This window comes from Tachypleus tridentatus, chromosome 10 (genome assembly GCF_004210375.1).
Source record: "Tachypleus tridentatus isolate NWPU-2018 chromosome 10, ASM421037v1, whole genome shotgun sequence".
Classification (NCBI taxonomy): Eukaryota; Metazoa; Arthropoda; class Merostomata; order Xiphosura; family Limulidae; genus Tachypleus; species Tachypleus tridentatus.
In genome coordinates this window covers 38,872,085-38,885,239 of record NC_134834.1, presented here as the reverse complement: position 1 = coordinate 38,885,239, position 13,155 = coordinate 38,872,085, and the positions used below count along the sequence as shown (strand labels likewise).

Sequence of the window (13,155 nt, the reverse complement as noted above, 5' to 3'; positions counted from 1 at the left end):
AGTAAGTAGCAGTTAAAGAAATCACTTAACAACCACACAGTTTAAACGTTATTAAAGATAGCACCTTTATAATTTTTTTATTAATTTTAGCAGCTTGAGAAAAGTATATATATATACGTGTGTGTGTGTGTGTGTTTGTTTATTGAGATGTTTCTGATTAGCTGTCCGGTCACCGTTTGATTACCTTTTAATTAGATGTTGTTATGGAAATATGACATTACCCACAAATCATAGATTTGAGAAAATGACCAAAGCTTTTAAAATGTTTTAAAAATCAATGATAAATTCCAAATGTATGTTCCAATCTTAATCAATGAAAATCACTATTATATACTAGGACAAAACATTTTCATTATTATTTTTAAAAAATGACAATTAGTGGCTTAGGTCATTTTTGCGTAACGCAGATTTCCCATTACTTTCTTTTTAAGACGTAAAAATACAATAATAAAGAAATCGAAATTTTAAGACGTTCGTATCGATTCACTCAAAAAGCAACTGCTGAAGCAAGTATTTTCTTTCTAATTATTATAACTTATCATTATGGCTTCTTAATACAAATAATAAACACCATCCACATTACCATTGATGTTCTCGTTTTGAAAGTTCATGTTTACATAAGTTACTGCAATGCATGTACGGATTCTAGTTGTTGGTTGTCATGAAAGTGCAGTGTCATTTGTAACCGTTTTCTTTATCTTATGAAAGTGTGGCAACTAATGTTAAAAATTTGTATGGTGAAGTGCTATTTACTATACAGCAGTCCTCTTTTGGTACAGCGGTAAGTCTGCGAATTTACAGCGTTCAAATGAACGGTTCAGTTCCCCTCGGTGAACTCAGCAGATAGCCTGATGTAGCTTTGCCGTAAGAAAAAACACACACATACTATACAGAAGGAAAAACTATTTTACGATTTTTTTTACAGCCAGTTAAAATCTTATCTGTCACTGGAATGAGTTATGGGATTATTTTCAGTCACTTATCCCTGTTAGACTCAATTCAATAACACTACGTGTTAGGATTACGGACAGTTCAAAATGTAATAATACTTTTCAAACGGTATGAAGTGTTATTTGTAATATTCAGTGGTGTAAAAATTAACACCCTCTTGTACTAGAAAAATGAACAAAGGAGATGGTAAATGGTAAATAAGATGAGATATATATATTTGGATGTACAAGTAATTACAGAATATTCAATTTCTCACAATTTTCAAAAAGTTGTTTTGCAAAAATAACCCAACTCACATGGGGCATTTTTGCATAACTGAAATTCTTGACAGCACGAGTGTGGGTTGAAACTTTTCCATCTGTAGCAGCAGCATGAAAGAATTGGGTTTAGATAATTTTTCTCAAGAAAAACTAACATTTGTTTAGTCTAGGAAATATAGGGTGTCAGAAAAAACTAGAACTATAAGTGATTTGTTTCAGATACGTGACTGGTTTGTTTGTTTTGAATTCCGCGCAAAGCTACTCAAGGGCTATCTGCGCTATCCGTCCCTAATTTAGCAGTTTAGCACTTTCAGTCAGTCATCACCATCCACACTCTTGGGCTACTCTTTTACCAATAGTGGGATTGACCGTAACATTATAACGCCCCCACGACTGAAAGTGCGAGCATGTTTGTGCGGGCGGGATTCGAACCCACGACCCTTAGATTAAGAGTCGAACGCCTTAACCCACCTGGCAATGCCGGGCCACGTGACTGGTTGTGACGCTGTCAAAACATGAGAATCCTGTTGTTAATCCGAACTTGTTTTGAATTGCAAAGTCGTCATGTGGAACACATTTTATAAAATCTGTTAAAGTACCTGTGATTCAAATGTACAAACAATTTTGAGATTTTGTGGATTAGGTCACTTTTGTTCAAAAGCGCCCAGTTATGATTTATGATAAAGGTATCGTGTTAGTCACATGTTGGCATTCTCATTTGTTTGTGTTTGAGGAAGATGTTGGGCAGAGACAAATAGTTCAAACATTACAAAATGATTCTTACTAATGAAACTGCTTGGTACTCTAGGGTGATAGAGTTTCTAATATATAAATAATTTCAGTGCCTCATCACGTCGTTATAATCCACGGAACGACTGGTCATTCTCTGAAAAGTAAAGTCCATTACGAAAGTTTCTTTTGAAAGGCTGTAATATGAAAAATATACTACTATTTCCTGCATACTTTCCGTTAACCATCTAGTGTAGGAGAAAGACGATTTCCTAGCGCCTATTTAAAAAGTCTTATCACACATAAATCTAAAAGAGTTATCTTCTGTGGCTTGACCGTATGTCTTCATATGGCTTGTTTGTTTAAAGTTAAGCACACAGCTACACAATTGGCTCTCTCTGTTCTGCCCACCACGGGTATCGAAACCATGTTTCTAGCAATGGAAGTCCGCAGATATGTCTCTGTGCTACGTGGGGGGTCTTCATATGAAATAACGTAAATATCAAGCTCATTTGCCAGCTGCATGAAAAATGCGATGGTTGAACGGATACGTTGGGAAAGCAACGTGTGTTGCTTGTGTAGACTGAGATCTTTCTCGATTATACGTCATACTGAGGCACTTGGACAAACGGCTTTTGCTACTGACTTTTATATTTGTTGATTTTTGCTTGCTTTCCGTAGCTGGGATACAATATGTTGTAGGTCTCTTTCTGGATAATCCTTATGACCCAAGTTAATTCATGTTCTTTTGTTTTCTAATGTCATTAAGTACAAGTAATATTTCCATCTTGTTTTATTTTTTGTTCATTTTTATATACACGGTATAAATACACCTTTATGATCTCAGAGCATAAGTAGTTTCCCTAAAAAGCTGTTACACACCTTTCCACTACCTTCATAAGTAATTTCAAAAGTTTGTTTTGATATATATATGCCGTTCCTCAGAGACTTGATATTGGTTGTATTTGTTATGTCATTTGCATAGTCGAAATTGTTTTAACATAATGTATTTTCCTGTATTCTGACTGTAGCTTAATTCTCTAATACAGTATAAGGCTTTGTTGTCTAGCAGTTTCACAGATTTTGAAAATAAAATTTTTCTTGGTTAGGCCTAGTTTAGCCTTTTGTGTACACAAACAGGTTAGGTGATAGGAAATGTCATATTAAAACATAATAATAAATATTAATGGTTAATTTGTACAATAATCAACAACAACTAGTTTGCCATTTGAGTATCAGTTGTTCATATTTGTGTAAATATTGGTAACAAATTCTGATTAACAGATTTAATCAGTCAAGGTGTTCGTAATAAGACAAACACACACTTGCGCACGTAATAGGGAACAACTATGATTTTAAATAAATAAAACAACAGAAAGTTGTTATATACTTAAGGTATCTCTCATTTTGTACAAACTAATTCCATAACAAACTGTCATGAAATGACTTTCTCTGGCAATGAGCACGCCTTGACGAACTTGAAATTATGTTTTCAACAGATTTATCAGGTTATTCTATTGTAGTCCGCAAACAACTGTTATAACGTATACGTGTATCATAGACTCTAGTTACAGTACTGTAGTTAACGAAAATGCACCTGCAGTCTATCTTCCTAGCTGAGCCAATGATCAACACTACATTCAGTCTTTGTCGTTTTTCCGCCAAACAGTTGAACTGAGGTTAAGCTCACTGTTAAATACTGATGTCCTAAAGTTTACCGATAAGTCCTATGATACGATCTTTTTAGCTCAATTGTTACAGATATATTGGACGCAGGACTTATTCGGAGGTGGACTTTAGTAGAATCGAGTTTTGTCACTTTGCACCTGCAAGATAAGCCTAACTACAGTACACTCTGAGAGTATATTGTTTATACATACGAGTGAAAATGTACAACAGTTGAGGTGTTCACAACCATGCTAAATGTTTGCTCACACACACTAAACAAAAAATGATAAAACGGTGACGAGCTTATTAAATGCAGCATATAGCGTACAACAAGGGGATTGAACGCACGTGCAGCCGACTATCTAAAACCACAAGGGGAAGCTCCGACGATCGTGATGCCCCAACTGAAGCGACTAAAACGCCTGATGCGCATCAATAGATGTTGATACAAAGAGAGCCGCTCTTTGGTCAACCCATTTCTGAATTCAAAGAAGGGTTCACTAGTGAATGAGCGCACAACGGAGTTATGGTTTTACGGTTTTCAAGATCAAAAGGGTTTTAAACTTATAAACTGATTTAATACTGGCTAACCTCAAGAAGAGCTGGGATATTGGATGTGATTACAGTTGTAGTGATATTGGTTTCACTGTTGTGTTGTGCCGTTCTTAATTAAGTTTTTCATATTCTTTCATTTCGATCTTTATATTTACCTAAAGCGAGGTTACTTTCGCAAATGATCCATTTGTATAACCAAAGCATTCAGTGACTTGATTTTAATGGAACAAATTTTAAACCCCAAAATTCATAAAGAAACCTGTTTGGAAACTAGTAAGAAACAAAGTAACATAAAAGTTCCAGAAAAAATGCATTACTATATTTAATATCAATATTATTAATAAAAACGAGCAATAAAACACTCCTTTATGTGAGAAACTCATATCTACTGCATAACATTTTGATTGAAAATTAATCCAGAATTAACAAAACAATGAACTCTATAAGAAACATTGAAAAGCTGCAGAATTTGTTGTACAGAAGGATGTTCTCGAGTTTTAAAACTTATCTTATTGTTTAACATTTTATATCTTTTACTATGGTAACTATATATTCTATATACCATAATACCGCTTGCTACTACTATACTAACACTGAAGGTTGACGATTTCCTTGTGTTTAGAAATTGTCTTCTAATACTTCAAGGAAATTCATAGGAGATGTGCGATTATGATTCATGATAATTCAACCAAGCCTTCTATTTGTTTAAGTCAAACAATAAGGTATTCCTTTTCAAGAAAATAATACTTTTGTGTGCTTATCTTATTTTAATGTCTTAAGCTGAGTAGGTGTTAACAGACATGAACTTTCTATGGGCTGCTTGGAATCCAGAGGCCGACACGTCATCCTATTCCATAAAGCTTAAGAAATGATTTCCATAAAATTCTTCAGCACTACTGTATTACTAGTTTTTGGATTTTCCAAAAGTAAAGATATCTAAAATAAATTTAATGAATAGATTGTTTCTTGCTTAACATACTCAAAGATGAGTGAAGAGCATCTGAAAAGCACAAAACAATAAATTTGTCTATTAATTTTGTTATCTGGATGACAGAAATCGTTAATTTTTCTGTAACATGTAATGTACAACTTCTAAACAGTAGACTTGAGCACTTAACACAATTTATCGTTCTGTCTTGGGCCTTGACCTAATTGACTTATAGTGAAAATTGAACGTTTCTTATAATTTTCGTTCCTCACATGGAAGTAGCAGCTTTTTTTTTTGAGGTACATATATATAGTGTATAGTTTCTTTGGTTAACTGTATTAAGACAAAGATACTCTGGTTTATCCTTTATTTACCATGTAAGGACATTTTAACAGTAAAATAAAAATAATATGTTCCAAACTTAAAATAACCTCTAAACTATGAGTTTGGTTTCTTCCTGCCTAATAATGACGTGATAAGAAACTGGATTTTATTAAAGAAACTTGATGCAACAATAGAGAACTTTATTTTATTAGTATTGGCAGAATAAAAGAAAACCTATCTTTTAAAGCAAAACAAGAATAGTATTTGATTGCATCTGGTATGAAAAAAAAAAGACTGATTGGTCAGAAACGACTCTAAAGTCTTAATAAAAACTAGTGAAACTGACTGAATGTTAGTATGTCATTGACGTTTTGTTTTTAACTGCACTTTTTCTTGCTATTTGGAAACTCTAGCTATAAACTAACTAAATAGTTTCGTTTTCAGTTTACTTACTGATAAAGTATATTTTATTATAATTTACAGTTTTTATAGTAAGTAAGATTGGTTTTTAGAACTGATACGACGTTTTGATCACTGGTGCGATCATTACCAAATACATAAGTTTTTACAGTAAAGAATGTTTTAGTATTTAAACTAACATTCAACATTTAACAATGTATTTAAACTATAGAATTGACTGTAGTTACTTATTCTTGTGTATGTAAATCCGCGTGAATTTTACAGATTATTTATCTATGGCAAAACAAAACAATTCAAATATTAATAAATTAAAACAATTATGAAATTGTGGTGAGGTGTGGTGGGATAACAATCAAAGACATATAAAGATGTTCTTGGGTATTTGTTTGTTGTGGGATTGTTAGATTTTATGAATAAAGCTTACCTGGTATTACTTGTTGTTAATGTGAAGCTCACGTTTTAGTACTACTGATGTTCTGTTCAGGAAAACTGTTTTTATTCGTATGATAATAGGCTTGGGAAAGGTGTTTTAAGCATTTTTTAAAACTGTTTTTCAAACTACGTCCTGTTTCATCTATCTAAAGAAGCTGGACAACTGTTACACTATTTTATAAACGTTTCCTGGTGAGATTAGTTCGTTATATAATTTTCTTAACATGTGTTTAATTTTTATTCCAGGAGTAAAACGAATCTAGACATTATGTTAAAGTTATATTTATGTGCTAGGTTTTCGAAATTTCCGATAGAGGTACACTAACACCTGCTATACATGGAATGGTGCAAGTAATTAGGTTTCCTTTGCTTTTTGAAGAGTTTGAATTTGTTTGTTTGTTGAACTCCTCTTGTCTGTGTTTTAAAATGTATTAATAGTTTTTATAATTTAATAAGGTTAATAACATTAGTAAAGCATTGAGTTATGAGTGCAATTTCTTTATTGATGTTTTCTGTGATGCATTTAATGTATATTAAATTTAGAATATTTTTTCGAAAGCCTAGCTTCTGACGGATTACATAAGAAAGTCAGTTTATGTAATTTCCGGTGCAAGTATTTTTTCTATGAATTTTAGTGATGAAACTTTGATGGGTTTGTGGGATGTTAACATTTAAAAAAATTATTGTGTAGTTGTCTACATTTTCCACTGTGAACTGAATGTCTTTATGTAGATTGTTTATGTATTGAAGAAATTTTGTTCGTACATCTTGACAAGTAAAGCCTAAAAATAGTCGTCTGCATATCTAAGCCAAATTGCTGTCTTCTGTATAGAAGTAACTATGACACGCTGTTCTATGTGATGTACATAGGTTAAACGGGACATAGTTTGAAGATCAGGTTAAAGAAAACCAAAAAAACCTTTTTCCAAGTCAATGAGCTTATGACTAAAAAGAAACTCTCTTTTTCTGAACAGAACATCAGTAGTACTAAAACATGAGCCCGCCATTAACAGAAGACAAGTCAGATAAGCTTTATTAATAAATTCAAACAATCCCACAACAAATGAATACCCAAGAACATCTTTATGTATGTCTTTGAACGTTATTTCTCTACACATTAATTCCTAAACTTATGCAAATATTTCATATAATATTTCATAGTTTTTGTACTTATTAATATTTGAATTGTTTTGTTTAGCTATAGGTAAATAATCTGTAAAGTTCACGCGGACTGATATTTATATGAATAGGTAACTACAGTCAATTCCAGAATTTAAATACATTATTGGATTTTAATGTTTATTTAAACAATAAAATGCTATTTACTGTAAAAACTTGTGTACTTGGTAACGATCACAAAAGTGATCAAAACTTCATACCTGTTGTAAAAACTAATCTTTCGTACTGAAAAAAACTGTAAATTATAATAAAATAAAACTAGCTAAATATTTATCATCTACATATCCATTTTGAAACGTGTTAGGAACACGAATTTTTAATAGTGTTGTATGTCTCGTTTATCAAACGTGTTTCTCTGTAACTCGTGTTTCGTCAATTTTGACTTGTATTTAAAAACTATACAGTTGATTAAATATATTTGATATTTTTTACATAATGTTCTAATAAAAAACCTAAAGCTCTTATGGATTTGCTGTGAATATCACTTAAAAGTTTTTAATCAAAAATTTATATATAAATATTTTTTGTCCATCTTTCTAACTTGTAATTATACTGATAGGACAACATTTTCAGACAGTCCGCTCAATCAAACATGTACTTACCTGAATTTATGCAACTGAAGCTTTCCATTTTAAAGTCATAAGCAATATATTTTGTGTAGAAATATATATATATACTGATTGGCACCGCAGCAAGTCATATAAACGCTGAGATTATATATATATATTATTTTGATAAACACCACTTTCTCATAGGAAAACAAAAGTTATCTTCGAATGTCCTTTCGGCTGGTCATTAGCCATATGTGTTCACTGGTATACCGACACTCTTATATCTCTTGTTAAAGAAAATAATTAACGAACTGCTAATGTAACAGAAACAACGAAATAGGATCCTATCTTGCTCAGGAAATGTATTCCAATTTGATGCTGACTTCTTCCAAAATGTATATTACACCAAAACTAGCATTTACGTAAGTGCTGTGGTTCATTACTACACACTTTCATCAAAGTTTTTTTTTCTTTTACAACAAGATAATTTAGAAACAGTGCAGCCATATGAAATACTGAAACCTCACGACTACAAATTTAAGAATTAAAGTCCACAAGTAACAAAAATGTTTCACTCTTACATGTATAGCGCTATTAATTTTTACAAAAGAAAAATACAAACTGGTTTGAGGTTCGTTTTGTTTTAGAGAATAAATTTGTATTTAGTCAACATATCCAGTTAGAAAGTCAGGCTGTACGAGCCTATATTGTTTATAATGTCAGGCTGTACGATTCTATATTGTTTATAAAGTCAGGCTGTACGATTCTATGTTGTTTATAAAGTCGAGCTGTACGCAGGTTTTTGTTTACTATAGTTATTAAATTAGATTATACACAGGCACAGGATGAAATCCAGATTTATCAAAGTGTAACTTATTTATATTTCAAGATAAAAACTATCCAGGTTGGTTATATTAGCTTGAAAATTAAGTTATACGCATGCACACTGGTAGGTTGTTTTCTATTGGAAGTCAATTGTATGTAAGTATGAGTGGCTGTTTTTTTTTTTTCGTCCAGAATGTCAGTTTGTATTCGAGGTATATGTCATTCTGATTTTGAAAAGTCACATTAAAACATGAAGGTAAAATGTTCTTTCACTTTAAAAGCAAAGGTGTTCTAACGTACAGGATTATTTTTCTTGTATTTATAAAATTAAGTTACACTCAGTACAGGTTGAAATTCGTTACGGAATACATGATATATCAAGACACGGAATTCTACCCGCTATGAAAATTGAGGTGCAAAAGGTTGAATTGTTCCAACGTGTAAATTAGTTTCGGAGCTAAACTGTTTCCATGTACAGGTTATTTAGTTTTAGAAAGACAGGTTGTATACTGTTACCGATTAGTTATTCATCGCCAAAGTTAATCTGGGCCCAGATGGAAATGTTTTTCATCATAAATTCAGATTTTTCAGATACAGCCTTTATTCGTCACAACAGTCAGATTCTGCTCAGATGCGGGCTTTATTCTCTACGAAACTCAAGTTGTTTTCAGATATGTGTTTTACGAAAAACATGTTATACCTGGTAGAGGTTTTGTTAGTTAAGAAAGCCAGTTTATATTAATTACAAAATTTCGGTTGTATGTATACATTCTATTCGTTATGAATGCCAGCTTCTACCTATGATTCTTTTTGTAATGAAATTCGTATTGTACGCAGGCGTAGGTGAGATTCATTAAGAAAATCAGGTTAAAGTTATAGATTATGTATGTTATGGAAATGAAGTGGAATATATGAGTTCTATATGTTATTAAAATCAGGCTGTATACATATATGTTAGATTCATTATAAGAATTATAAGTATAATTAACATTATACTTAGTTGTCTTTTGTGTATAAAAATTTTCTCCAATTATAATATTTTGTTGTTTTTTTTTTATTTAGAAGAATATTTGTTCTTCCAGGTGTAGGTTTCATTCATTACGACTGTTAGATTGTATTTGTCTAAAGACTTTCAGCAAATAAAATTGCAGAAAGCATGTACTAATAGCTGATATAATTTAATTAAGTATAACAGCGATTACACTACATTGACCATAAACAAGAGATACCATATAAATGGAAGATGAAGCCTTGGTGACACAATGACGCATGTTTCGGTGCGGAATAGCATGGCTTCCACTAGTACATGCGCAATGGAATAATATCTATTACTCAGTATAGATTATGTCGTACTCGATATTATTGATCACAACTTATGTATAAATAGAAACCATACACTGTTCGTTTTCTTCAGTTTCAATTTTTTGGTTCGTATAAGAAATCTTATTTTGTATTTTATCAATTCAAGTACCCGATACACAACATTCAATATACTTAGTGCTAGGTGACAGCGAACTTAGAGCTGAAAATAACAGCACAGAGATGGTTTACATTATTGTCACAGTTTATTCTAAACTCAACTGATAATAAAAATAATGGCTTGTTTTTGCATTTGCGTAAATAATTTAAAAACTATGTTTTATGTGATTGTAATTTTTAGAGGGCGCCGGACTTTCACCTAAGCTGATAATTTTGCCATACGAAACATGTCGGATATATATAACTAGTATTAGGTAATTCAAAAATGACCAAGTGACCTTTTCTAACTTTCTTCTGATCAACTAAATTAATAATTTCAAACTTCACTCATAGATAATTAAGCATGTTTAAATAAATTTTACAAAAACACATCAGTCCATTAACATGACTGGGAAAAATTAGAGGAAATGTAAGAAGTATATAGTATTAGAAAAAGATGGTTACTAAAATTATACGTGGTTTTGAAAACAAGAAACAAACATTTTAGGAGATGCTGTCATAACCATAAAACCCCCGCTAGTACAGCGGTAAGTTTAGGGGCTTATAACGTTAAAATCAGGAGGTCGATTCCCTTCGGTAGGCTCAGTTGATAGCTCAATGTGGCTTTGCTATGAGAAAAATACCCACACATCAGCATACAAGAATACTCATTGGTGGATTTGTGTTATGTTTAACGCGTATAATAAGTAACAGCAACTTATTCAAATGTATTTGATTGAACATATTTTAAATTGTACTCAAACAACACATAAATAAAATAACTTATTATTTATTTGAAACAAACGTTTTATTAGAAACGAAATGATCTTGACCAAAAATATTATTAGCAGAAATCAAGGCTCGGCTCCTGACAAAGGATTACGCCATTTTGAAAGTTGTGGTACTAGGTCACCAATAAATCTTTGTCAGTTTTGTCAAATTTTTAACGTTTTGTAGTTAGAATTTGTGAATGTTTTAGTTTTCAGTTAGAAATATAAAGTATTAAAAGCAATGTATTAAATATGTCAAAAAATTTGAAACTGACTAGATATTTATAAAATTTATTTTTATAAACAAAAAATAATATTTAAAGTTGAAAGGAAGCGTTTTTAGCAATTTTTTTTCGAAATATTGTTTACAAATGGAAATACTAAATTAAATTATCAATTTTTAAGCAGAAACCTTGTACTTGATTTGGTGCAATTTGATTAAGAATTTCCATGAGAGAAAAGATCAAGAAACGTTAATAGCTTCATTTTAGCCTGGATTGAAATAAAGCTGGCCAAACTGTATACGATACTTGAAAACATGTTAGACAAGACCTATTAATAAGCAGACTCTTCCCTTTTGTACCTTAGAACTGTCCCAGTCATAAAACAATTTTAAATTTGGAGTCCCATTATTTAGATCTTATGCTTATACAGTTCTATCCATATACGTAGACGTAATTACGTCACTTACCTCGTGTTTGTTTGTTTGTTTTGGAATTTCGCACAAAGCTACTCGGGGGCTATCTGTGCTATCCGTCCCTAATTTAGCAGTGTAAGATTAGAGGGAAGGCAGCTAGTCATCACCACCCACCGCCAATTCTTGGGCTACTCTTTTACGAATAGTGGGATTGACCGTCACATTATAACGCGCTCACGGCTGGGAGGGCGAGCATGTTTGGTGCGACCGGGATGCGAACCCGCGACCCTCAGATTACGAGTCGCACGCCTTAACACGCTTGGCCATGCCGGGCCTACTTACCTCGTCAAACGAAACATTAATATATTTACTGAACATTAAACAGAAAGGTTCCACAACTGAGAATCTCAAACTAAAAATTTCAGTCTAAACTGATCACAATACGGGCAAAAATTATAAACAAAACAAAGGCAAACATAATAATATCTAAAAATCATTAATAAAATAAATATTACCTAGATAAATTCAGAACTTAGCGTGTAATATGTCAAAACTAAGTACAAAAATAAAGTAAATTCAGGTTAAATGGCAAATTAAGTTAAAATGTGAATAACAAAGGTCACGTAAGATATACCAGAAAGGAAATTAGAGAAATAAACTTTGTAGAAGTAAATAGAAACGAAACATCAAAATTTAAGCAAGTGCAATAATCTTTTCTAAAAGTATACGATAATAAACATAATAAAAAAACTCTAACATTATTTAACAATAAAATAATGATAAGAAATAATGTATGAATATTAAACAAAATTCAGGAAAATTAAAAAAGAGGAAACATTGTATGAAAATAAACTAAATTATTTGAATATAGAAGAAAAAACAATGTATGTCGCACATAAAATATAGGAACGGAAAATAAACTAGGCTTTCCTATGTGGCGTCATTGCTTATAACTTGAAATATTTTCAAGATACAAAACAGAAATTATAAAAACAAGTTCACAAACACTAACTTAGGTACTCATACAAACAAACTATTTACTATAATTGCAAAAGAGGAGTTGTAAGCTTCTATCTAAAGGGAAAATAATAGGTCATCCAGGGGTACCATGGTCTCTCGTACTTGAGGAAAATTATCTCCTCAAAATATGGATGTCTTGTCTTTAACTTGATATCATCCTTTTACAGACACAATGACATATTCAGAGCTGCTGTCAACTTCTTTTTCATATGCCAGTCTTAACCATTTGAAACAGTTTTTAAGCCTTCACTTATCAGGGGACTTGGATCTGACTGTGTCTCCTCAAGGTAAGGATTTAAGCAAGGGCCAAGTTCCTTGGCCTTGATGTTGGGGTTTTCCTCAGTGAGGCTCTCAAAGTCCTGATTCATAAGAATCCAGCTCCTATGGATGATGTGTCATTATTAATTTTGTAGCCATCCTGGGTATTATAGCTGAGTTTGCATCCTCA

At 32.0% G+C, this 13,155-nt stretch overlaps 1 long non-coding RNA gene across 1 annotated transcript in view; it reads right to left on the bottom strand.

The window, feature by feature from the left end:
• Positions 1-8,836, bottom strand: part of LOC143229094 (uncharacterized) — a 28,475-nt gene extending 19,639 nt beyond the window's left edge. The window contains exon 1 of the long non-coding RNA XR_013015661.1: positions 8,049-8,836. This is a non-coding gene — a long non-coding RNA (uncharacterized LOC143229094). The remainder of the gene's footprint in view (positions 1-8,048) is intronic.
• Positions 8,837-13,155: the final 4,319 nt, after the last annotated feature.